The following is a 24262-nucleotide window of genomic DNA, read 5'->3' on the forward strand; positions in this document are numbered from 1 at the left end:
AAGCACCATTTGCCTTGCCCGGTGCCCATGTATCCTCCCATCTTCCTCGTGGATCCTGGTTTCCCTCTCCTCCTTGATAGTCTTACCCACAGACCGTGACTATCTCCTGCTTACAGAGCTGCCATGGATTAGAACGAGATGACAAGAGCGAAGTGCAGTCAGCCAGCACCTCCTGCTGCACGGGAAGTGCCAGTGACTCTCAGTGCCGCCTGCTGTACCCTTTAAGAGCACAATAAGGGCATTCCTCCAATCAATAATTGGCTCGTTTGTTCATCAGTTTTTTGCAATTCACTACACGTGTCTCTCTGGCATCATGGTGCAGACGGAGTGAAACAAACGTGAGAAAATTGGATTATTTCAAGAATCTCATTATTAATTGTTATGTACAATTTGCTAGTACAACAACTAGTATAATCATGCAACTTAATTACCAAGTGTGCGGAAATATTTTGTGTGGAAAAATATGAAGGGTGTCTTAAAGTCACAAGCTGGTGGACAGAAGCAAGTAAATTCATTCAAAAATTAGCATAGTTTGTAACATACACATGAATGACCCACATTGATAGGCACTCAAATATAACCCAAAGCCCCAGGAGGGTTTTTTGCTTCCCCAGAACGGCACTTGTAACCCTCTTTATTGCCATCTTACTGGATGCGAACTGATTCAAAAGGTCTTCTGCAAATGTGACACAATGATGAAACTGGGACATGGCGGCATCTTTGTACCCTCTCTGTTTCACACTTCTGATTGCTCGGGATTGGCTTCTCAGAAAGAAGCAGGCAGTCGTTGCATTTTTTATTCCTCCAAAGACCAATCCGTCAGAGTTTATGATTCTGTCTGAGACTGGTTAAATCGCTTGCTAGAGATCCTCATCATTGTATCTGTGGGTGAAAGACACACAGATACAAGGTTTCTAGTTGCTCTTTAGTTTAGCTGCAGTGTTTTTTTTTGTTTGTTTGTTTGTTTTGTTTTTAGTCTGGATCAGTGGATTTGAGCAGAGCTAGCCAATGCTAAGTAGTTCAGAGAGGAGGGAGACTGTTTCAGAGCTGGAGGGGGTTTTAACGGGGGGAATCACGAAATGAACAAGAGACTGAACGACACAGTCATCTTGGCAAAGCTGCAGCTTCTCACTGCAGAGGTTTTAAATCCTTTAACATGATTTTCCCTCATCCTGTTAAAGACATAGCTGTGGATGGGGAGAGAGTAAAGTGTTCCTTCAGAGGAAGGAGGGGGCTGTACGAGGAGAGGAAGAAAAAGAAGAGGAAAAGAAAACAGGAGGGGGAGAAAAAAATAACCGAGAGTTAAATATAAAGAAGCATATTATCATTCCACTCACACCTCTCTGCTATCTCAGTTCTAAATGTTATCATATCATAGAGACCTGGTGGAAGGAACTTCAATTATTTGACTTTTTATCACAAAGACATAAATAAAGTCTCAAAGTTAATGTTTGGACAGACCAAAACATTCGTAAACATTTAATTTATAACACCATTGGGAGCATTTTTTTTTCTCTTTTTTTTTTAAACTTGGCACATTTTGCTTAAATAGGTCGGGTCACTTCTGTTTTAAAGTAAATGGTTCGAAGTTGTTTTATAGGATTTGTATGTTGGTGATCTGATATTTTTTGTGACAGAAAAGCAAAGTGACTGTGACTGCATGTTGACAGATTAGAGATTTCTCACATGGTAGCCCATTCTTCTTTGATTAATCTGATGCGACTGCTTGTCTGAGCCTTAGTCAGACAGATGGCCTCGCAGTGGTCTCAAAACTTTGTTTGACCCGATAATATGAAATGCCCACGTTCTGTCGCTACCAGTGAAGCCCGAGCAGCAGCTCCCTCTGTCTCTTCTACTCCACAGTTGCGCAGAGTTGTTGTGCAGATCATGGCAAATAAAACCCACGTAGGTCTAACCAGCCGAAGTAGCATTTATCTTTTCGCCTTGTGATTTGTTCAAAGTAGACGTATGTTCTTAAGAGGAAATGAGACAGGAACCTCTCTAAAATAACAAATTAAGAACGAATGGAAAAATTAATATTTCAGAAATCAAACCCTTATTGCTTACAGAATTTATGCATGTTTCCACTGATGATGTGACAAGTTATCTTTGTCAATTACCATTAATCATTATGACCAGTCACAGACTTTTTTAATTATATGGCCTTTAATTTAGAATTGTATTTATTTTGAATATATGATAAGAATCTGAATCTGATCTTATCATATAAACCCAAATAAATGGTATTGAACAGCTGGAAATGGAGGCTGGAAATGAATCAATTCATATTTCCCATTACCACAGAGGGAAGCAGGAATCAATTTAAATAGCACCTACAATGAGAAAAAAATCAATTTTGAACCATCATCTAGAACTGATAGTTTTGATCAACTAACATTTGGGATCGTTTTAACTGAAGAGGTTGATTTTTAACAGCTTTTTGTTTGTGAAAAACAAACAAAACTTGAGCAAATTCATAATTGAACAACCACAATGTTTGAGAAAAAAAGATAATAATAACAACATAAGTCTATGCCATGTGTTTGGCCCGAAGTGACGTTTGTTTACCAAATGAGTGAGTCTGTTTCTCCAAGGCACAATTTTTTTTAATTTTTTTTTTGAAGCAGAGCCAAATTCAGGAAGCTTTGAGAGTGCTGTTGTCAAGGCAACAAATTTGCGTTTCATATGAAGAAAGAGTCGCTCTGCCTCAGCTTGTATTACCGATGCCTTTTGAGATTTTTTGATGTTCCTTTTTTTTGTCACTGTCAGATATCACAGACTAGAAAGACGACAACAAACAAATTCATACTTTATCCAGTCTGGTTTGGATCGCGGAAACATTATCATCTTCCCTTGATTCATTTTCTCTTTCAGACATAAAAAAAAAAAAAACAAAGAACTTCACGGTTCTTTTTCTGCCTCGTGTACTTTGCATTGATTTGGCATGACTTTCCATGATTGTGACCTTGCCTTGGAATCCGTAGCAATGCAACATCAGCTTTGATCCACCAGAGTGAGCTGTTCTCCAACACTTGGGCCATATTTCTCCCCTCAGCTCTGAGCTGGCAAATGTGGCCTCCTCTTCCTTGATGCACGTAAAGACTATCGGTTACAATAGCAACCCTCTCTTTGAACCCTAAGTGGTCTAATGGAAATAGAGACTGTATTACTGTTTCAGCTTGGTACTTTTATTCCTAGCATGGCTTTATATACTGGAAAAAATAGCATGTTTACCAATGTAGGTCAAAGTATTGGTACTTGAGAAGAACCACATGAAATCGTCATTAATTTGAAGTTAAATTTCACAATTTAAAGGCATGAATTCAAAACAACATCTAAACTATTTGATAAATGCGACAACAAAGAGAGAAAGCATATGTCAAAGATTTAATTACGAACGTCTTTGAAATCAGATATTTCAACTAGTCACATAGAAACTTCTAAATATTTACCAGATATTTAGAGGTAAATATCTGATACTGATATTCAAATACCTACATATGATTAGTGACTCTTTAAACAGTGGCTGATGATGTCATTGCTTTGGAAACTTCAGGTGCAAGGACAGACATGATGGGAATCTCCAGCCATCATAACACACAGGAAAAGAGACAGGCTCTGTGTCCCAGAGATGAAGGTGTTGTGGTCTGAAATACAAATACAAATCCACCTCAGAGTGAAAGCCAGACGCCTTGTCAAGATGCTGCCAGTCATTGGCATGAAGAACAGCTCATTCTGATTGGCCAGGGAGCATCTCTGAACATCAGTTTTCACATACATTTTTTATTTCTCATGTCTTTGGACGATCTAACACCTGCATATGCTGTGATCTATTGACACTCTGTGTAGTTTTGTTCTAAAAAAAACTTAAGTCTCAAATCTTCTTCAGCCTCTAACGGTTTTTGTTGAAAATAAAAAAACCCATCTAATTTCAAATTCAAGCACATATTTTTGCAAAAAAATATTTTTGCATGATTTTTTTTTCCTTCCCATTAAATACGATAAAGTTTTCTGATTGTAAATGGGAGAAAATGTGAAAAGCACGAATTCTATGTATTTCAATTCATGGTGAGAAATTATGGAACAAGTTAAAACAAAGTCAAAATTTAATACAATTTAAAAGAAAACATAAAGGAGGTCATTTTGACAATAAATAAGCACGAATGTGTATATGTAAACTGATCTAGTGCGTATGAGTGCATGTGTGTATGGATGTATATATTTAGACATATGCAATCCTATGTCAATAAAATGTAAAAATGTTTATTTAATAGTGAGGGTCCATCTTAAAACATGGGATGAGTTTATGGGATGGGAGTTCACATGTTTCTTATTTCTTCCTACACCTTTTTGAGCATGTTAACATTTTTGTGGGACATAAAATGTGTCTTTTGCATTCCTTGTTCATGTGTGTTAATTTTATACTGCCATCATGTTCAAAATAAATAAAAATAAATCAATAAAAATGAATTCTTTTCTAGGTCTCCCTTGTTTGTGGCACAACCTCGCTGACCCCTCTGATCCAAAAACACAACCTCAACCCAACGACCTACATTCCCCACAGGGAACATCGAACTGATTTCCACGTACTGCATCATAAACCTTTTTTTCCACTCTTCGTCCATCTAAAACACGCTCTTGTGACTTAGAGAGGAGAAAAAAACACACACACACTCCCACTCAGTGGCGGTTTACCTCCAGGCTGCTCAGATTCTCCTGAGCTGTTGCGCTCCAAACCGACTAAAAAGAAGACGCTTTTGAAATCCGGGGCTCCTTTTAACCTCTGCATGACCTCTGCTAAGTGGTCAGTTGCTTGGTGACCTTGCCTTGGTTTCCTGAACAGCCTCTTCCATCCGACTCTAACAGGGCACATGAGATCTTCCCTCTGCACAAGGACCATTGAGACAATGTTCATCTTCCAGCTGAACTACCACGAGTTACGTGTCATTGAGCAAACTTTATGAAACATGAAAGCTTTTTAGCAGCTACATGACGAGGCGTTTTTTTTATTTTACATTAAGTTAACATAAGAATAATAATTCAAAGCAAAATGAACAAGGTTGACTTCCAAATAACTGACTGAACTTGTTGTAATCTGACTTTCTCTATAGGGAAGCAATTAAAAAGTTAAAGAGCTCATGATGAGTCAGCTTACAGACTCTTAAAGCTGCTCATCAGGGATGAGACATTATTATTCATCCTGGCAGAGTTTTAAAATGGAATATAATAATAATTTAAAAAAAAAGATTTAGATTTCTGCAATAAGAAACATTGAAGCAGTTACAGCAATTAGCTTATCATTAATGGTATGAAATTTGTTGTAAAACAGTTTCCAGGGTCGCAGTTTGAAATGGAACTGCTTCATGTTCATAGTTCACCAACAAAACATTACGAGTGAAATTCACAGCCCTAATATGACATTGTTTGTTGTTGTTTTTTTCTAATAATACTAATGGCTTCATGTGCCAGTGTGAACATTGCGTAAGTAATTACATAGGATGTGCAAATTAGGATTTCCAAGCTTATTTAAATCAGTTCAGTTCTCTCCTGTCTTCTTTGCCCAAATGTTACAATTTAGTTGTGTGCTTAGAAAACTGTTAAAATTAACAAATCCTTGCATCTCAGAAAAATAAATTACTATATGGCTGAAAATTGAACTTTGTAACACTTGCACCGCTTTCAATGGACATTATTGATTTGCATCTTTAAAAAAATCCTGATGGAGTCTCACGTCAGGGAACAAAATTCCCACTTTGATGAAACATCGGGGCTATGAGTCATGAGATTCTTCTTCTGCTTTTGCTTATTTGTCCCACCTACATGAAACAGGTGAAACATAAAAAAGTTAACACAAAAGGCAGTTTGCAAAGAAGCATTTAATTTTTAAAAGGAAACTGGCTACCCAAACCAACCTGGACGCATTCAAAGACATAATTGTCCAATAAATCATGAAATTAACTATTTCTGTCCTCATGGTTGAATAAGCTGAATCCAATTTCAATTCCCACACCCAAGACTGTTTATTGCAAGACTGGTATGATTCTTAAATCACATTAAAATGTCCTGTTTGATAACAAGAAGAGGTCTCAAAAAGCAACACATCATGTCCTGACCTAAAAGGTCAGTGTTCAGCATTCATTTTTAAAAATTGACTGAGTAAAGATGGCTTCCATGGGTGAGTCCCTAGAATCTGGAGGACATGAATTCTTCTCTCTGGCAAAAAAAAGTCCCAGAAGACCTTAAGCTCTCTGTGGTTTATTAAAAAGAATGCCCTTTATTTCTAAATTTATCCATCCATCCATCATGGTAAAAACCCTTCAGTTTTTTTATTGATTCAACCAGCACTGCTCTCAGATCAAACGGGATATCTGATTTCCCTCTTGAGTGCTCTCTGGTTTTTGGGGGGGCTTTTTTTTCCAGTTCTCCTTCCTGCTAAACCAGAAGAACACAGAGACTCCAGTGGCCAGCATCATTAGATCACTGATTTGCTTGCACAGACTTTATTAAAGTTTATTCTCCATGTTGTACGTCTCTAATGAGTCCTTCATCCTTGGAACAGAGATTTTTATTTTTTATTTTTTCATATATCTGCCCTGTTCCTTTTCTAGTGGCCAAAAGAGCTCAGAAGTAGGTGTGTACATTCAAAACAAACAAAAAACACACTACTACTACAAAAAGGAAACATATACCCTATCCTGCAACCTTTAAATGTAAGTGTGTAAACCGGCATATTTTATATGCAAATAATAAGATGAAGGGAAAATAATCCAAAACTTTTATTTATTTTTTTTACAACTCAAAATCTGAAAAATTCTTGCTTAAAATCCACCTGTGTGTACTTGTATCTGCATGTAAACACAAGTGTTTTGTCGGTTATTTGTTTTAGAAGCATATTGAACAAACAGAGTTAAGTACCACACCAGAGAAGTCAGTGATAATGTTTTAAAGAAGCTTAAACCCGGGTCAAAGTGGAAGACTAAATTAGAAAATGGGGGGGGGGATTCTGCAAATCTGCAGACATGGAAAATTGTCAGGCCAGACATAGAGAACAGAAGCTGGTTACTCTGGATGAGCAGCAGAGCTTCACACCTAAAGAGGTAGTATCTGTTGAGAATAATAATTAAAAAAAGTAATTGATACATGTAGGTAACACTGGAGACATCTAGTCAAGTCAGATGAAGCCTAAGCTGAACTTTACAAAGTCCAGAACAAAGCCCAATTGAGAATCTGTGGTCCATGAATATTCACATGATTTCCATTAAACCTGACCGAGTCTGACCTCTTTTGTAAGAATAAATAAATAAATAAATAAATAAATAGGTTAAAATTTCAGAGAAAATTTCAAAACTAAATTGAGACTTGCAGCTGTTCCTGCTGTGAAAGGTGGCTCTGAAGTCTCAGTTCACAGTTCGGATACAAATGGACACCTGATTTTTCCTGATTTGAAGCATAAAAAGATGCTGTAAGACATTGTAAATCATACACCACCTTGTGCTGTCTCATCTATAACCCAAAACACACTGAACTTTGTGCCGGTAACAGGACTAAAGGTTAGCCAACAGAGCCGCTTCCTTCCAATCTACCTTTAAAGAGCAGCAGTGGTGGACAGACACACAAACCACTTGGCAGCTCTAAAAGCACAGAGATTTCCCGCAGGAGAACAAACGGAATATAATCGAGAGCAATTATCGGACTCGGGGGTCATCAAAGAATCAATTGATAATTTGACTATGGCTCGGCCGTAGGCTCGATTTTGCTGCCCTCAAGCGGCCAAACAGTGGAAAGTGAGCGTTAGAATTATCTCTAGAAATATTTAGGATTATGAATATGGCTACAGCTGAAGCAGCAGAGACACGCTTTAATATTTTCTAATAATGGCTATACAAATATTGTGCAGTTTGAGGTAAAAAATAATAATAATAATAATAATAAAATAATAATTATTATTATTACTATAATAATGATTATAATAATAGTGAGCAGGTTGACACATGCCGATCCAAAGCAACCAAATATAATAATATAGCTATCAATAATGATTTAAAAAAATAAATAAATATATAAATATGGTAAAAGCAGCAGCGGCGCCTATTGGCGTTATGCGCCGCATCTCTTCGTCACGAAGCCCACGGTAAGCCGCGAGGCTGCGATATTACACGCGTGTGTCCTATAAGCGAAGGGAGTCGATGAGACCGCACTGACGGAAGGGGGAGAGGTGAGGTGGGCTCTCCAGAACGACGAGCCGTGGAGATCTGCGCCGGTGCGGGCATCGACGGACTTCACATCACTTGCCTGCCCGACTCCCCCCGAAACGTCTGATCGCGCCTCCTCTCTCTCTCTCTCTCTCTTTCCCTCTCTTTTCCTCTCTCTCTATCTCTCTCTCTCTCGCGTTCTCTCTCCAGCACACACACCATGAGGTCCAAGCGGAGGATGCCCGCTCTGTTTGTTATTCCAGCCGAGAGAGAGCATCACGCAAGCGCGTAAAAGAAAAAGAAGAAGCTCGGACACCTTTTTGGAGCGCTCTTTCTTCTCTCAGGACGAAAAGCCCTCCGGTGTTTCTTTTATTTTCCTCTCTCTTTCTGTCTCTCTCCAAGGGCCGCAGCGAGTGCGCGCATCCCACCTTGGATTATCATCAGCGTGGACATATGGGGGAAAAGAGGACACATCAATGCGTTCACTTTTGAAGCAACGCGCAGGGTCTTGACGCTATTGCGTTACGCATCTGTTTCCCTGCGAGTCTCTTTTTTTTCCCACCTCCTGTCTTTCGCTCTCTCTCTCTCTGCCCCCCCGTCCAGATCCCCGTTGAAATTGGGTTCTCTGCAGCATTTTTTTTTTTTTTAGCCACAGAAAAGTCAAATATCGGTGGTTAAAGAGGGGGGTTGGGGGAGAAACAGACCGAAGTGTGTGTATAGTCTGAGAGGACCGACGAGAGCAGGAGCAAGAGGAGGTGCTGGTGGTGGTGGTGGAGGAGGACGGAGGGGGGGTGGGGTGCAGAATGAGGTGTGTTTTCTCTCTGTTTTGGGAAAAGCCGGAGAAAGACGGGAGAAGGTGTATAAGCCAGCTACTCTCTTGAGAAATAACGGCGATCCGAGGAGGAGGAAATGGCCTAGCTAAAGCAACAAAATCATAAAGAGCAGAGGAGAGAAGAATCGTGCTGTGGATGGACGGGCCAGCGTCATCGACATCATCCTAAATCCCCGGCGCTCGCATCGCCTCTTTAAGGTAAACCCATATGTTGACCGGCGCATCCTAAAGCCCCTTCCTTCACCCTCCCCCTCCTCGATCTTCCTCCTACTCCTCTTCCTCCCTCTTCTTCCCCTTCTGTCTGTCATCGTTCTTATATGTGCGCAATATTGGTGACTTTGCACATTGCGCACCTCACTCATCTTGACGCACTGAGATGATGAGGTTTCAGTGGAAGTGGTTGCTATAGCACACATTTCCTTCCTTACAGGAGTGCAAAGGGGAGGTTGGGTGGTGGTGGTGGAGGTGGATTGGCCTTGCCTGTTGATAAGTTGTCACATCCCAACATGATCAGCTTACTTTGTATAAGCAGCGTGCGGCCGCCAACAAGAAGACATCAGAGTGATTTAATTGGAATCAGCTCATCATCAGTCAGACCGGTTGCTCTTCTCAGCAGGACCCTCATTTCCCTCAGATGCGAGGGTATAGATCATTCTGATAGGGATTTTTTATTGCGCCCAGTGATGACAGCTTAATTAGACTTGCAATGCTCCTGAGCTGCAACATAACTAATCTTTAGCAGGGGTGCGTGTGTGCGTGTTGATTGAGAAGATACACCTCTGAAACCCACAGAAGCATCCCCTTCCTTCCCCTCCACCTCCCCCAAGACCAGAAGATGCAGATCGGGGGTTTGTGAATTAAATGCACACACTCCCATTAATATTCAGCTGTGGTTGGGCAGAGCTCGGTTAATGGCAGACAACAGGACCTCTGTTCTGACAGGTCACGATGAGAAATGGTGTCGTTAGAGTTTGTGGAAGTGCACTTTAAAAAAAAACAAAAGTATTATTGTCGTTATCATGATCATTTGTAATAGCTTCACTAAAAAGTAGCAGTAGAAAGTGGATTTTTTTTTTTGTAGGACTGGGCAGAAGCTGAATAAGGCTGAGGGGTCTGGAATGCAAACAAACAATACATTCCTGGATGATTGGTTTTCCTTTTCCGAAAAAATGCTGGTGCCTTTAGCGTTACATGGAAGTGACATTTAAAATCCATTTGAAAAAAAAAAAGTTTTAATAAAGTGCCTTTGTAGACTTTGTGGAGGATTTCTCCTGCCGCTCTCGGTAAAGAATTGAAAGAGCTGTGATTGCTCTCCGCAGGCCGTCATCATGTCAGCCCAGCTGATGGCGTTTGTCCTCTTACTCAGTTGGTTTTTATATATTAGAAAGAAAGATGAAGTAAAGTTTTAGTTCTTAATTGGGGTCTAAACAATTGCCATTGACGTACTTCCATTGGGATTTTTGTTTTTTGTGATAGACTGACACATACTTTCAGAAAGAATCATAAATATCTTTTAGATTTCCTGTCATGGAAATGCAACAAGGGTGGCATATGTTGGGATTCAGCCCCCTCTACTCAATTCAATTCGGTTTATTTATATGTTATTAGTTCATAGCAAATGTCTCGAGGCACTTTACCAAAAAAAAAAAAAAAGCAATTTCAATTCACGCTTATATTCTAAGTATCCCTTAATTTGCAGCATTCTTTTCTTTAGCATTAGCATTTAGCGACAGTAGACAATGGCTTACATTGTATAGATGACTTAATAGCAAAACTTCATACAAAGCATGCATGTAGCGACAGTGGAGAGGAAAATTCACCTTTAAAAGAAACCAACAGCAGAACCATCCGCCACGATGGTCCTAAATTAAATCCAGTGCAATCTACTGCATCTAATTGTCACCTAATTGATAAAAAGGATACATTTTGTGTGTAACTTAATATAATAATAAATCAATGCCTGGATGTTTTCAGGAGAACATTAGTGAACAAACAGGATCATAAAAACCAAAGAGCTCAGCAGATCAGGCATTAGGTTGCAGGGAAGTTTCAAACGGCTATTAAGCCATTCCTAGAGCTGTGTATGATTCAGGGAAATACTGTTCAATAAATCACCCAAAATAGGAAAGAATAATGTGGAAAGAATAAACCCATTAAAAGTCAAGTCCGTGGTTTGCAGTAAGCAGCGTAGCAGACAGGACATTGTAGAAGAAGATGCTTCGTTTTGTTTTGTTTTTTTTGTTTTATTTTTTTGTTGTTTCCATGTTAAATCCCAAACTATTGTTGCGCATGACCTCGAACACAACATCTCTACATAGATTCATTCTGCTTGTTGTATTGTATCTTTTGGGATGCTTCTGTTTATAGAAAGATTTAAAAAAAAATAGAGGAGTCTTCTCGGAAGAAAACCTGTTGACTGCAGAGGACTTTGAAGAGCTGAGCAGAAAGTTAGATCAGAGCGATGTTCTGGTATAAGAGGGGCCTGATTCAAGTTTTTACCTGCACTCTAAAGAAGGAGCTGGTTGCAAAACACAAAAATCAATGTCTGAGATTCTCTCCATCCAATGTGGTGATTCTTTTTGGGTTCATTAGACTTAGACTTAGACTTAGACTCGTACTCGTACTTGGGAAGACTCCCTCAGGAAATTGAATCTCAACAAAATCAAATAGATTTTTGGTTTTAATGTCTCAAAATACAAACAACTCCAAGGGGCACAAAAACTTGTGCAAAGCGGATGCATATGTCTGTGAAAAACAGAGCAATACCCAGGAACCGGTGTCATCCATCGTGCCTCGGGGAATATGTGGAAGTCCAGCGTTAGGACATAACGCTGGACTTCTACATATTGTTCTTAGCCATTTTCCACTCATCCGGAAGAGAACACGGTGATCAGCATTGTTCTCAGACCACAGCAAGAGCCCGGCCGAGCCGCTATTGTGGCACGCACAGTGTCAGCCGGTTTCCAGAGAGCATACGGAGGTTAAGTGAAGATAGATGGAGAGAAAAAGAAAGAATGACTGTTTAATGGATTGGATGACAACATTAGGGGGAGACTTACAACCCAGAACAAAATGTGTCAACTTAATGAGGTATGTTTGGCTGATATGGCTGTGAGTAAGGTGAAGTGTTCAAAAGGGGAGTTTGCTCGCAAATGCAAAAGGGAGTTGATGCTTATTTGTTGGGCTGTTTGCGTAGTTTCTTTTCTTTTAATAGTTAGTTCCTTCGTAATACCCTTAATTTGTAGACAGGAATTCTGTTGACCTTTTCTTATAAATATAAATTGCACTGTGTTATTTCTAAGTTTAGTTGAAAATAAATATTTTCCCCACATATACAATATTTTATGCTTAGCTAAAGAGAGGCATATTGAGATAAATAGGTAAGTAAGATGTATAACAGATGTCAGATCAGCTTCCTGCGCCTGTAGACCTGCACGCTGTAATTGAAACGCTGCCAGCAGTAAAGCACCACATCCACGAGTTGTAAATCCTAAAAGTTTACGTAACACGTGGTTGTAAATTGAACTGATTGACTGAAAACATATCTGTTGAACGCAAAACAAACTGGAAGAAAACATCACACTTTGAACGAGTGCGTTCGAAAGTCATAAAATGTTTGGATAATTAGTTATTATCCAAACAATAATAACTAATTATTGTTAGTTATTATTGTGCTGCTATACCTGAGCAGCACCAGATTCTGCTCAGGGATAGGGTCTTTTCTTCGACAATATTTTTGTAATTTGATTCTCAGGATTTTTTTTGGTATTATTCTGTAGCCTTCTCAAAGTAGTTTGTAAGAATTTGAACTGCTTGCAGCTGAGTCCAGTTTGCAGGGCTCCTTGTTCACATTCAACTTTTCAGCTGATCCTACAAATTGTCTTTGGGGCTGAGATTTTTGAAATGGCCAAAACTTAGATTTTGTTGTCTTTAAAGCTTGCAGTATGAAACTTTTATCAAAATGTTTGGGTTTATTTACACATTTGTTACAACTGTCTCTATGCCGTGACATTATAATATGTGACAGATAATCTGTGAAAAACATCGAGCTCCTCTGCCACCTCCCCGTGTTCTTACTGTCCTCTGCAGAAATACACAGCTCCAGGTCAGAAACACCCAATCGGAGCCAGGAGGAGTGACTTAATTCTGATAGTTTTAACAAATATGTGAAGCACATATTGGTTTTATAAAAAAAACTACCCACTGCAGCTTTACGCTTTAAGTAGACAAGTTATTACTTTATGTTGTTAAGTACACCAGTCCCTCCTTACACACTACGATGATTTTTTGATCCAGGTATATTTTTTATCACAATGCGCAAACATTTGAAGTTTAGTTTTATCAGAACACATAATATGTTTCCAAAACTGTTGGTAATCGGTCCTTTTATACTCCTTTTGGAGTGATGACTCCTTTCTAGCTGAGTGGCCTTTCACTACATGTCAGCGCATCTCTTATCTCACAGTGGATTACGGTAAACTGTTGCTTTTTCTAGTGTTCTGGGTTTGATTTGGACATTTAGCATGAGAACGCATTCAACACCGAAGTAATCTCCTTCCAGAAGGGTATGATGGCTGGCGTAAATATTCAAAGTGATGAATGTGGCCTTCAAACATCTAAGTAATTGCACCCACGGATGAACAGCACTATTCATTTTTTTTATTATTTCTCGGCTGGTTTGATCTAGGCTTCCCATGATGCCGCACAAGTACCGGATGTGTTTGGGTTTCCCTCATCCTTTCTGTTTGTAATTTATGTCACAATACAGTGAAATGTGAGCCGGTCCCAGAAGGACCGTCAGCATGATTGTGTCAGGAGTTGCTTCCGTGGTTTTTGTGTTTGCATTCTGTCTGGCCGCTGGTGTCATGTTTTGCTTTTTTCATATATAGATATATATATAAAATATATATATAATATATAAGTTGCAAACATAAGTTCACTTATGCCTGTGTTAGTGTTGTTGGTGGTGTTTGCGATTTACCACTCCTCTGCGGTAGTTGTATCCTATTTCCATGTTCTGAAACCCAGTTACTTCCCTTTTATGTGCCAGTTTATGTGCTTCTTGTAAAACTTCACACCTCAGCACTGTTCTGTTGCCTATCGCCAGCTGTGTGAGGGCTTCTTTGTTTTCTATTTTCCTGTTTCTGGACGTCTGTGTTTGCCTTTTACCTCACTTCCTCTTTTTTTTGGGTGGGTGCGGGGATTTATGTTTATTTTCTGGGTTCCCTGCCCTGCGGCGACTTTAGTTATTAAAGTTTCTGTGGTTATTTAATTTGCCAGGCTCCTGCTTTGCTACTCTGTGTTTGGGCCCTTCACTTCAACAAAGCTGCTTGACAGATTTCGAACTCGCATGTATACGTGTCAATCCCATGCCTCCGAGAAACCACTCGTGAATAGAAGAAGGCTGTTGTGCATGTATTCAGCTGTCAACAGATCATCTGAATAATTTTGGATTTGGAGGTTGAATATTTGGATTGAACTTTAACAGTCTTTTTTTTTTGTTTGTTTGTTTGTCGTTTTTTTTACCCAACAAAAATGCATCTGAATGTTTTTAGGTAGCCATTTATATTTCCATACATTCTTTTACATGACTGGTCTGGTTTCTACACAGAGCTTCCACATCTTTAAATGATTTATTTACTCCATACTCGGATACAGCTGTCGTGCCAGCCAGGGCTCTGAGATTTTAATTTCAGTATGAAGATGTCAAAAGGCAGGTCAACGTGACCCGGCTCTCCGTCACGTCGCCATGGAGGAGAATAGCCTGACCTGACCCGTTATCCTTCAGCGAAGCAGAGCCACAGAAACGCCCGTTCAGACGCCATGGTAACCGCTTCGTGTCGCCTCCTTCATGCAGCGTCGCATTGACAGTCGTCCATAAGATAAACCAGGATAAGTGCCATCCTGTCCGCTTCATACTGGGAAGACTCACACCCAACGCCATTAAAGTATCACTAAATTTAATGTGCTTTTTGTTAGCACCACAGGTGAAAGCTCATTAAACGTGGCACCAAGACAGAGTTCTCCTCTTTAGTTCTTTAAGCATGATCCATTAAGCGTGCCGCGCCATTTTATTCTGGGGATATTTTCGGACAGTTATACAGGAGCTGGAGCCGGTGTTCAGAGCTGGCACGGGTTCTTGGAGAAAAATATCTATTCCTTACAAGCTGTGGTGGTGTGTCATTGAACTACACGTCCAAGGCAGCTGGTCCTCTTGTGAAAATTGTGGGACGTTCTGCTGCTTTTACACCTCTCATCTCCATGCAAACTGTGCTTTTGCTGAGAAAAGGAGAGAGTTTTAGAAATCCCCTTCAAAATGGAAGGGTTTTGTTTTGTTTTTTTGTTTTTTTTTTTTAACTCTGTTGTTGGTTGACGTGTCCTTGGTACACAAAGGTTTAGAAGGAATCTAGGTCATCTTAGCCTAGTTATTGCATCGCTTGCTATGTTTCACAGGCACATCTTGAAAAAATCTGAATATTAAGAAGAAGTTCAATATTTTCCATTACAAATAGAGTTACACATCTTGGAAACTTGTGGTGGCATAATAGGCAGCGGAAAACCCCAAAACACCTGCAACAGATTTTCCATGGGCTTTTATCATGGAAAATAATTTTTTTCAGCCCTTCAGCATTTTTTTGTATTCTGTTAGTACTTTGGGGGTCATATTTTTTAGTCTGTTCATTTTCTCTATTCCCTGCTATGTTTTCTCGTCTATTATGTCATTACTAAACAAGGTCTTGGACTTCCGACTAATCAGTTTTGTGAGGCAAAATTTGCCTTTTCCTCGCTGCAGTCTTGTCGTCCAAGTTCAGACATCCCGAAGTTGCAAGTAGACAAAGTGTTTGGTTTGTGGGTGTATTAACCCGCACGATTCCTTACGTCATCAGAGCACCATTGAAGTTAAATTTTGTTCTCCTTGGGAATATAACCAGATCAGAGGGGAAAACTAGTTCAAGCGGTGCACTTATGGATGAGTGCTTCAGCAACATCCATCGGAAAATTGGACGAACCATTTTCCGAAATGGTTCGTCCAATTGAGGGTCAGCTCCTCCTTCTCTCTACGGAAACGAAGGTCACAGCAAAGCAATGAGAAGCTAGTAATACTAAAATGACCTCAAAGCTTATTTTAGCCTTGAATTTAGTGTGTTGATAATGACGTCCCGGCCATTGGTTTGACGGCACTGAGCCTTCAGCTTCTGTTAGCGTTGTGTGCTAGCCTTCACAATCATGGGGAAAACAGCTGAGTTTACAGATGTCCGGTAGACAGTCAGTTATTGCTCCACAGATCATCGCTGAAGAAGCTGGTTGTTCACAGGGAAACACTTTTATAGGCCATTGAGTGGAAGGCACCAGGACTTTGCACCTGCCTGCACTGCCAAAGTTGCCAAAAGCTGATTCTGTGAACATGGCATTACTGTGCTTGACTGGCCATCAAATTTACTTGAATTGTCAACAGATCCAACGATGCAAGATGATCCAAAGCTATCAAAGCAATTTGAGCTTTTACTACACCTTAGCAAAGCTGATCATCTCCATGCCAGTAATGTATCTAAATGCGCACACAACCAAGTTTTGAATGCATAAAAACGAACATGATTCTCAGAAACATTCATTTCCCCTGATGTTACGTAATCTTCACATTTTTTGAGACGTTGCATTTTTCATTTTAATCAGTCATCTGTTGGCCATAGTCATGAAAATTACAAGAAATTGAGGCTTGAAATATTTACTTTATGGATAATACATTTATGGAATATATGAGTTCCACTTCCTGAAAGTGACATTTTTGTTTTTACTCTGTCACAATATTCTAATTCTTTAAAATGTAGCTGTGTGGACGATATGCAGGAAAACAAATCCGCATGTTTTATTGCAGGCCTTTCTAGATTTATCTAGACCTTGTGGTAAAACTTCGGCCAGGTACCTAAAGGCACAGTCCTGCTGTTTTATGTTGTTCTTTTAACATCTGAAAGCAGCGGACTCTTGGTCAAGTAGTTGAACCATGCTGTTCGGATCTATCTTAACCTGAATGCCGGCATTTAATAATATTTTTAGGTTTGCTTTAGTCCACTGTTTCATTCAGAAGTATGGCGACTTTTTTTCTGCAGCACCAGAGAGGGTTTGAATGAGCAGGTTTTTTGACTATCTTAAAGAAAAAGAAAAAAAAAAAAGCCAAAAGAAGAACCCTCAAGTCAGAGTTTTAGGTAGGAGGCGGGAATACAGAGACATGCTAACTGTACAGTACAGTATTTATCACAGTTTTGATGCATTCAAACATCATAGCAGCATCTCTTCAAATAGTTGCTGTCCAGAACAACATGAGCAACTGATCTGTAAATCAGACGCCATGTTGGATTTAGAGGTTTGGGGAGAAATCTTTGATTGTATTTATTTATTTATTACTTCAAGAAGGTTTAAATTCCTCAAATGTCCTGCTCCCAATGTTTACACTGGATATTAGTTTTCTTGATTTCACCCCAAGTCCCTGGCAAAAGTGATTCCTTGCTTTTAAGCTATTCTTTCCAATAGACTCATAGACTTGATTCTTCTTTCCATTTTTAAGTCTAATTCATTTGGGGGGAAAAATGCAATCAATACACTGGTCCAAATTAGAATGAAAAAGTGGAAAGACAAAAACATTAAGAAGTTTGAGTTTAATGCCAAATGTCTCTGTTCTTAATGAAGTGGAGTCCAACCAAAGAGCCAAAACCTCTATTAGCCGCAACCCGCGTTGCTTAGCATCCTCCAGTCTCTTTGCTCATGACCTAAAGTGTCATTTAATGATCCAGCCAAAGAGTCACTCATCTAATTTATCAAGAACCTGATCATAATCTCTTAAATTTGCACAATTCCTAAAATATCTTTTATTTCACTCAGGTTTTTTCAGTCACATGTAACCTCCACATTCTCATTTTTGTGGTGAGTCTGTCTTCCTTCAACTCCTTTTTTTTTTTTTTTCCAATATTGTTGATTGTGGTATAGTTAGGTATTTAGAACTTTTCACATATTATGAAAATGAAATATTCAATGAATGAATATAATTTATTAATCCCAGAGGGAAATTCACATTAAGTGACTTGTTGGGGGGAAAAAAAAAGCATACCGCTGTTAGTTTCTTTATTTAGATATAAAACGAAGATGGCATTAAATGGGATGTATTTCTATACATCCGTCCAGGTTGCCCTGTAGTTCCACCTGGTATTACTTTTGTTTTTGTATTTCTGTTTGCTGTTTTGTACTTGCATCTGTCGTTGAAAACAGAGCAACGTAAGCCTAGGTAGCAGTTATAAATACTGCGCGTTAACAAGCTGAGCGTCGCCCAAGTGTCAAATTTTGAAACAGCTATTTTAAAAGCAGATTAGAATTGACTGACCAGAACAACAACAGGATGGAGTGCATCTAATATCTCCCCTACACTTCATCACAGTGACAGCGCAAATATCTTATATATATTGGCACCCACGTGGAAACCGTGATGTCCTGATGAGGGACACTACAAGTCAATAAGAGTTACGGGGTGCTTAGAGAAACAATCTATATAAAGATGTCATGTGAAGGCTGTGTGACCCTCAATTTCGTTTGGCTGGAAATTGATAGGTTTTGATCCAGTTTTGAAGCGTTTTGTAATTTAAGGCAGAGCAAGCAAAGGAATTAATCTCACCAAGAGAGTGTGAAAATATACAGTTTCATTATTCTGTTTTTTTTTATTTTATTTTATGATTATTATTATTGGATTGTGATGAAAAACATAAAGCATATAAATAATGAAGAATGACATTAAGATGTACATCAAGAGAAAAAAAAAACATCTGTGGGCGAACAAAGCAGGACTAATATCCATACTGGTGAACTCTTACAATACAAAGAGGCCGCGCATGCTGTGTTACGTTTAGTAAGGTCTTCTTAAAGTGAAAATGGCTCCCCAGTATTATAAATGTCTGTGCCAAAAAATACTATACATGCTCTCCTGTATTTTAAAAATCATTCCTTCTTAGGATGCTGTCAAGGTTCATATTCCCACATTAAAGTGTCAGCTCCTTCCTCACTCCAGCTGTACTCTGACTTCAGCTATACAGTCTGAGATAAAAAGGCTTTCTTTATTGCTGTGGGCCACAGCTATAATGTTGTCTTGCAGTGTGTATTCAGTGGTTTTCGTCAGAGTGAAAGAGCGCTTGAGCCGCAGTGCTGTATGTATTTCGTCTCCAGCAGTAAAGCCGATCCTATAGGCTGCTCGAGTTTATGAATTATAAATGTAAAAGCACACGACCATGCACCGTCGATGCGGGCAGAAGCATCGTCACTGTAAAACTCTGCTAAATCCTGAATCAGCTCCTGTTTCTATGTGCTTCGTCGTCCTGTGTTAAGGACTTCTGATGCTGCATTTAAACATGGAGACGGAGCTGTGTTGAGTGCAAGGCGTTGATGTTAACTTAGCAGGGATGGCAGGTGATTTTAAAAAACAGCATTTTTGAAAATAAACTGTCTTATTGTTTTTTTTTTTGTTTTACTTTCCGTCACATCGCTTTTAATTTCAGCAGAGAGCAGAGCCAGTTAGCCGTTAGACGAAGAGCTGATTATGACAGATTGCATATTTGCAACTCCTCCCTGAGGTAACCTCCCGCTGCTGTGTAAAGACCTACTTGCACCGTGTGCGCCATTAAATCAGATCATGATTTTGCATTATTTTAAAAGGCAGCTTATTGTCTGGCATTTTTGATTAAAACAGCAGGGGGCCCGTTGAGCCCGCTCTGTTAACACATTCGTCATTTTCTTTCCAGTTTCTGACAGGCCTGTTGCCTTAGGAAGTCTAAAACCACAAACGACGTTTATAAAGTAAGCACATTTGTTTGCTAATTAGGCGGTCCTGAATCTTAATAATTACAGCATTGATCTTAGACAAGTAGTTTTGCTTCAGCAATTTGTTATACCGCTGGAGAATGGTTGCTTCACTGGTTCTGATCTATCAAACCAAGTGCTAACAACTCAGCTAACTTTACAATCTAAAGTTAGCTGTTTTAGTACTTCAAATGAAGCCAGTTGAAACACAAAAGCTGTAAGGAGGATGCAAAATGTTTTCTTGTTGTGGCATATTGAGAATGCCACAACAAGGGAGTTAACAGTCGTTCAGTTTTATCCTTCTGTTGAGTCCAATTTCATCTGTCGTTGAAGACACTGGATTTGGAAATGTTGTCAGACCCTTTTGGACATGCCACAGTTAAAATAAGGGTCTGAGTGATCTATAAAAGAATATACAGTGCAATGTTAACTGTATTAAAGTGGCTAATCCTAGTCCTTAATGAGTGACAACCTAAGATCTCAAAAATGTAATTGTTTTGTTTCTCAAAATAACAGGAACATTTTAGCTGTGCAACATTAACATTTCTCTATTAGGCGACTATTTATAGTGACGTTGATAGAAAGCATTGATAGGGGATGAAATGTATTTTTTAATCCAAAGAGACCATGTCAGCGCACCGTGAGTGACAATTATTTACAGATGAATTGAGTTATTAATGTGTGAATATGGTCAGCTGTTCTGCTAGTTCAGATCGTCCAAACCGTCCACCATCTTCAGTGCTGGCAGATGGAGTTTTATCCAGAAATATTGCTTCTGTTACTAAATAATTCATCAAAATTTCTTCTTCTGAAGTATTAGATTCTCAAAATAAGAGGAGAATGAAGTTAGTAAATTACAATCTTTCTTGTGAAGGAGTCTTGTATTTGTAGATATTAATGCGTCTTGTGAAAAGGACAAACTTGGAAGTCAGTTGCGTCTTCTACTCTCCTGCCTCGGCATGCAAGTTAGTCACAGACCCACGTCGGCTGACTGGTACAGAGCCAGACCAGCTTTGCATGTCAAAAGAGTGATGCAGTGATGATGTATGGTCTGTGTGACCAGCCAGCTGTACGATCTAAAAAAGAGCTCGTTATTGTCGTGGAAGGAAGGGAACGGAGCGACTTCCGATGCAGATTCCATGCAAGGCGCTGACACCGAAAGAGCCCAAAACGTCCAGCCGTCCAACATTTCCGGCATTATTTTGGAAATCTTAACAGCTGGGATATTGTTGTATTCATTTGTGATTTCTGAATGGTAAGAGGCATCCTAGAGGTGACTTGTTAGTGGAAAAAGGTTAGTAATTCTTTCAGAAATACCTCTGTCACTTCTGGTGGTTTTTGAGAAATCCATATTTTTCTAATTTAGACATTTTATTGTTAATATAGCTACAGTTTTTAATCATATAAAATATACAAAGGGTATTTTCTCCATATTTCATCAAAAAACTCACTGAAATTGGAGCTGGGAGGCCAGAGCTTCGCGCTTGGCCACAGAATCTCTGATTGGTTCATCCACATTTAACCACTTTTTTTTTTTCTATTGTGTTACAGTCAATCAATATATGAAGAACAATTTAAGCCCAACTCAGTTTCATGTGTTTTTGCTCATTCAGTCTACAAAATGCAATAACTTTTAGTTGGATTGGAACAGATAATATCCCAACTCTCATGTTTTAACAGATGCCTTGTATTTTTTTCTTCTTCTTCTTCTTCATGCGACTGGTTTTAGAAGTGGATCTTCCTTTATGAATAAGCAATGTTTGAAAAACAAACACACAAACAGCTTGTTTAGTTATTCTTAGGTTCCCCTGCCAATAGTGCAAGGGTAACTGCATATATACATGTAAAGCTCTACTTCTACTTTTTATTTCCGTCAGAAAATGGTTATGTGCTCCCAAGATAAACAACCAACTGTACGTGGGTTCTTCCAGCCTTCTTGAACACTTGTGAATTATTAATTCGTTTGGATGCTCAGAACATAACTGGATCACAGTGCATTACCACAGTAGCTAGAGAGCCCAGTTTCATCAGTAGCGAAGGACACAAGTCTAAACCAACAAAATCTTGGATCCCAAATGGATCCTGTAAAGAAAGAGCACATTCTGTCACAAAATGGGAGGCAGACGGAGACCATGTGGTCAAAAGTAACTATCACTGTCTGGGAAGATATATAAAAAAAAAAGTTACGTTTATTGTATTTCCTCTAAAACTGGACCTAATACGCTTATGTAAGTAAGACATTTGATTTAAATTATTTCGGCTTGTGTGGTGCTTCCCCAAAAAAGATGCTGTAATGGTCTGCTTTTTGTTAGATGCTGGTGTTCTCATGTATTTTTTAATCAATGCGAAGTAAGCACCATCAATAGGCATGTTATCTTCTTGTTTCTTTTTTAGACAACGTTTGAGTTTTAATGAAGTAGCAGAAGCAAAGGTTATGTCTTTAATAGTCATTGCATTTGCAAAGATGTTTCCTCTCTAATATATAAAAGCTTGTTTGGATTGCTGGCTAATTTTTGCTTTCGATCCAGTTTAACAAACCCTAATCATTGTGGCTTCAAACAAATTGAAAATAGGCTAAAAAAAAAAAAAAGACTAAAACAGCCCTGTTTCTCAATTTAATGCCAGTTTAATCATTTGACAGGTCACTGTGAATGTAATGGGAAGTACTGCTCTGTGTTCTGTTCATTGGGTAAGCTCATAAAAAAGACAAAAGCTTCAAAATTCGATGACTTTTTAGCAGTCTGATGATGGTGTTTTGTTGCGTGTGTTTGCAAGTGTGTCGCTCTGCACCTTCTCATCTAACCAGACGCAATGATCCAGCTATAGCACATGAGTCAGAGAGCCTGCTCTGCTACTAAGAAGGTTCCACCTTAACATAAATGAGTCGGTACATCTCGTCTTGCATGTTGAGTCTGACACATCTCTGTTGCCAATGTGGTCCGACCCTAAGTATGAGATTTAACCCACAATTTTCAACCTTAGATTTGAATTATGTAATTATTTATCTCTTCCTGTCTGCGGTAGAGGTGGAGAAGCATGTTGAACATGCGTACTGGCATTAATATTTATACATCAGGCTACTACACCTATCTGAGTTAGCAGCTTTCATGCAAGTGCTAATTTGACCAACAGCTCGCTCACCTAATGATAACTAAATATCAGCAGAAATGGCCGGTTCTTGCAGCATGATGCACTATTGACTGATGAAAATTGGCCAGTTTTGTGTAACTCTTATTTGTGCTTATTTAGATAGAATAATTATTATGATAATTGTTTAATAGCTGCTATGTAATGTAGCCCCCAAAATACACAAGGGAAATAGATTTGCTTTTAATTTGGTTACATCTGCGTTTCTATTGTGATTTATGGGTTTAATTTACTTGCTGCAGCTCGTGGTACAGTTCTGCACGTGTTGATGACTGGATGGGCATCACATATGAAGCAAAAAAGAAGCATACTTATTTTGTCTGCAAGTGAACTGTGTTTCTCATGAGATTATTTGAGTTTCAATGAGGTAGTAGATCTTTCAGAAATTTGATCAAATTCCTGGATGATAAAATAATCATCCAGAAATTGGATGATTATTTGATGCTTACTATTGAAGGGCTTTTGCAGGACGTCTCTGAGTTGTGGTAGTTTTCTGCTTTTTAAATTAATGCCTCTAAAACACTTTTGCTAATTTACTTTTTAAATGTATATGTGCAGCGTAAACAGTTACGCTGCACATATGCAACTGTTTACCTGCTGTTGGTGTGCCTCAAATTGTCAAGACTAGCTTGCTTAAGATTTTTAAAATAAAATATTAATTCATTCTCCATGTTATGCCTGGAAGCAGATGTGGGGTTGTTATATAGCAGTCGAGAATTTTTTCAAATGTTTTGTCATTTTTGCCCAAAATAAGTGGTTCTCTTTCTAACATATGTCATATTTGAGACAGCTTTGGGCTCAGTTAGTAGGATTAAGAGTGAGGGTTTTACTCCTGAAAGAACTGTTGGCTAAATGTTAGGCTGTATACCACCAGAAACTAAATTGCTTTGTGGTGTCTAAAAATTAATCTACACATTTATGTGTGTCTAAATGAGCTGCAGTTAATTCGATTAAAAGTAAAACATTACTTACTATCATCACATATATAAATAAATATATATTTTTCCTGTTCTCTTCAGCAGGGCTGCTCGGTTAATTTCCCAAAGGGCCACATGTGTAACTATGATTGCTGCTGAGGCCTGGATCATTGACTGAACTAAATTATTCCGATAAGACATTTAACAATAATCTTATTACGATTTTAGCATATTTAAAATTGCAACTGAACAAGGAAGGTTTAGAAAAGGTTAATCACACTTTTCCCTCCCAACTTTCACCTGAAAATTGAATAATTCTCTCAAAAAAAAACTTGTTA

The 24262-nt window shown here is 38.8% G+C and overlaps 1 protein-coding gene across 2 annotated transcripts in view; it reads left to right on the forward strand.

Moving 5' to 3' along the window:
• Positions 1-8201: 8201 nt before the first annotated feature.
• The window catches only part of nlgn2b (neuroligin 2b), a 73668-nt gene continuing 57607 nt past the window's right edge, over positions 8202-24262 (forward strand). For both annotated transcript variants that reach the window (XM_055043807.1, XM_055043808.1), the window contains exon 1: positions 8202-9222. The gene's annotated coding sequence lies outside the window, so the exon portion shown is untranslated. The remainder of the gene's footprint in view (positions 9223-24262) is intronic.

The sequence above is a fragment of the Poeciliopsis prolifica genome, unplaced genomic scaffold (assembly GCF_027474105.1).
Source record: "Poeciliopsis prolifica strain line A6 unplaced genomic scaffold, Auburn_PproV2 SCAFFOLD019, whole genome shotgun sequence".
Lineage (NCBI taxonomy): Eukaryota > Metazoa > Chordata > Actinopteri > Cyprinodontiformes > Poeciliidae > Poeciliopsis > Poeciliopsis prolifica.